Source organism: Lactuca sativa, chromosome 2 (genome assembly GCF_002870075.4).
Source record: "Lactuca sativa cultivar Salinas chromosome 2, Lsat_Salinas_v11, whole genome shotgun sequence".
NCBI lineage: Eukaryota > Viridiplantae > Streptophyta > Magnoliopsida > Asterales > Asteraceae > Lactuca > Lactuca sativa.
Genome location: NC_056624.2, coordinates 58,982,461 through 58,985,916, shown reverse-complemented (window position 1 = coordinate 58,985,916; position 3,456 = coordinate 58,982,461). Strand labels below are relative to the sequence as shown.

Here is a 3,456-nt window from a genome sequence, read left to right as displayed (position 1 = left end):
TCAATAAAATTCTGTTTTTAGGATAACTTGAAATTTTTTTCAGTTTTTGCCTTGAACTCGCCGAGTGCATTCGTGCCGACTCGGCGAGTACATCGTTGTTTTAGCTTTATTTTTTTATTTCGTTTTTGTTCTTTTTACGCATTTTGTTTCTTTTGTTTTGATTGTTTACAGTTGTTTCATGACCCGAGGATCTGATACACCTCTGGTCCCTCCTTTGGAAGACCCAGAATCCGCACTAAGAAGGAGCAAAGGAAAAGCCGTTGGAGAAACCACATCTTCAAAGAAGCTCACCACTCAAAAACTTAAAATCCATTTTCAGCAAGAAGAAGAGCAGCAAACCAGGAGCATCCAGTGCCTCATTGACAGTTGAAGAACCAATTCAAGAAGATATCGAGTACGAGACCGAAGAAGAAGAGCATACTTACAAGCACGAAACCGATTCCGAAGAAGAGTTAGCTATCACAATGGCTAACATTGATGAAGTCCCCATGGGGAAATGGAAGAAAAGGATGGCTGATGACACCGGGCTGGGACTTGTGCAACCCGCAATTCCCGCGACCGCTACTTTCGAACTAAAAGGCCATATTCTCGCCCAACTCAAGGAAATTCCTTTTTACGGGAAGGATCACGAAGACGCTTACAAGCACTTGAACGAAGTGAATGATGTGGCCGATTACTTCAACGTACCGAATGTTCCACGCGAGACTCAGCTTCTTCGCATGCTTCCTGTCACATTTAAAGGAGCTGCAAAAGATTGGTTAAAGTCACTTCCTCCCGGATTGGTCACCACATGGGCCAAGATGAAAGAAGAGTTCATAGACCATTTCTGCCCGCCCTCCAAGATAGCCAAGCTAAAGAAAGCCATTGCCAACTTTGAGCAACAACCCGGAGAATCTCTTTATGAAGCTTGGGAAAGGTACAAGAGCCTACTTAGAAATTGCCCACACCATGACCTTAATAGCCAACAAGAGGTCTCCATCTTCTATGATGGGGTCAGTGTCACCACAAGGCAATTGCTTGATTCTCAAGGCCCACTCACAAAGAAGGCGGCCCCGGTAATCAAAGAATTAATTGAAGAATTCTCTAAACACTCTAGAGAATACCATAATCCGAGAAATGAAGTAAGTCGGGGGTAGTGAACGCGGCAAATGATAGCATGGCGGCGGTGAGAGCTAAGCTTGATAGTCTAGATCGAAGAATGACAAAAATGGATCAAACAATCCATGCTATTAGGGTAGGATGCAAAAATTGTAGAGGGGCCCATCTCACAAAGGATTGTGATTTGGATGAGAATGGAAATAAGAAAGCTCAAGTCTTCTATTCAAGTGGCGATCGATACGATGAAAATTGGCGAAAACCTAAGAAGGAATGGCTACCATACGAAGAGTATAAGAAGGCAAAGGAGGAGAAATACAAGCAGAAGGAGAGGGGACTATACCAAAAGGAAGAACCGGTAGAAAAGAAAGCCGATTTAGAAGAGTTATTCACTAGATTCATAGCCGCGTCTGAAAAAAGACACAATGATCATGATGCTGCCATACACGAGACCAGAAACATGCTAAGGAATCAGCAAGCATCAATTCTCAACATTGAGAAACAGCTGGGGCAGCTTGCGCATCAAGTGAGTGATAGAAGACCTGGTCAACTTCCAAGTAACACCGAACCCAATCCAAGAATGGAGAATGTAAGTGTAATAACCTCCAGCAGTGAGGAAACATTTACAGAAGCACTGAGAATCTCCAAGAAGAAGGCAAAAAAGGTAGAAGAATCAGACCCAGCAAAACTCGATCCGACTCGTCGAGTCACTCCACTGGACTCGACGAGTCCATGCGTAAATGATAAAACTGTCAGTTCTTTGAAGCCTTATAATCCTCCTCTGCCATACCCAATCAAAGCCATGCCTGCATTAAAAGTAGAAGCATACAGAACCTTCATGACGCATGTTAAAGCTTTACAAGTTAATGTGCCATTTGTGGAAACAATGCTACAAACACCTAAGTACTTCAACTTGCTTAAGGGCCTTTTTGCTGCTAGGAAAGATTTGGCTGAAGTCGCGGAAATATTGATAAGTGAGCTACCTGAAAAGAAGGGTGATCCGGGAAATATGGTGATTCCGTGCCAATTTGGTAATGAAGTTTTCACCCGAGCATTAGCTGATTCGGGGGCAAGCATCAATTTCATGCCTTTGTCATTCTCTAAGAAGTTGAATTTACGAGAACCAAGGCTGGTGAATATGAAGATCCATTTGGCGGACAAGACGATAATTCATCCACTAGGCATTTGTGAGGATCTCCTTATAAAAGTTGACAATTTTATTTTCCCAGTAGACTTCGTGGTAGTTGATATGAAAGAAGACCCCGAAATTCCAATTGTTTTGGGGAGATCATTCTTGAACACTGCGTGTGCTTTAATTGATATATGTGAGTCTACATTGACATTAAGGGTGGGTGATGAATCTATAATGTTTAAAGCTATTCCAGAAGCCAAGCAAGAAGAAGAAAAGAATGAAGAAATCTCAATTATCCAATTGGATGATGAGATAGTATAAGAAGAGCTTGCACGTTTGCTAAAAGAAGATCCAACCAAATTTTAGATACACTCTGAAGAAGATGTAGATGTTAACAAGGACTTGGAAGAGTTAGAAAAGCTACTGGAAGGAGCCAACTCAGAAAACACCCAAGAATTGATGGAACCCGATCAGACTCGCCGAGTCACCTTAATGGACTCGACGAGTCCAGTCGAATTTGACAAAAACTTGGCCGACTTAGATCTATTTGTTACTAGTTCTTCACATACCTTGAATTTAGATATTATTCGTGATTCTTTAGAAGAACAAACAGCAGAAGGAGGAATGGGAATGAAAGTTCAATACGCCGATGTAGCATGTCTTGATACGATTCCGTTTGAAGATCGATTGAGCATAGGAAAGGATGAAGAGACAAAGGAAAGAAGGGTGGAAGCTGATCAACCATTCACTACTAAACATAAAGCACGAACCATCACGAAATATGACGTAATTAAATTTAAAGAGAAGGAGGTGCAAGAGAAGGTGAAAAAGAATGGGGTAAAGAAAAAAAAGAGGAAAAGGGAAGCCCAAGCAACTGAGGATGATGCTGTGAAAAGGAAAAGAGATGCATTGAAAAGGGCTTACAAGAAGAAGATTCACGCTTACAAGACAAAGTACAAATCACAAAAAGTTAGGCATGCGTTCCCAATGCTCGAAGATGACGAAACGTAGATGGGAAGGAGTCTAGCTAATGACTCCTTAAAAAGAAGCGCTTGGCGGGAGGAAGCCCGTTATTTAGAGTTTGCTTTCTTTTACTTTTTAGTTTTGTTTGAAATTTTTCTTTCGTTTTTAGAAGTTTAATCATCCAAATCATCGGACATATCTGCTTGAGAGTGTGCATAGGCTAAGTGGTGAAATGATTTTAAATAAATAACAAAATTTTGAAAATT

General features: G+C 41.2%; 1 non-coding gene across 1 annotated transcript; it reads right to left on the bottom strand.

Moving 5' to 3' along the window:
* Nucleotides 1–848: 848 nt before the first annotated feature.
* LOC111904838 (small nucleolar RNA R71) lies at nt 849–955 on the bottom strand. Its single transcript, XR_002854650.2, has one exon. It is a non-coding gene; the product is annotated as a small nucleolar RNA R71 (small nucleolar RNA).
* Nucleotides 956–3,456: the final 2,501 nt, after the last annotated feature.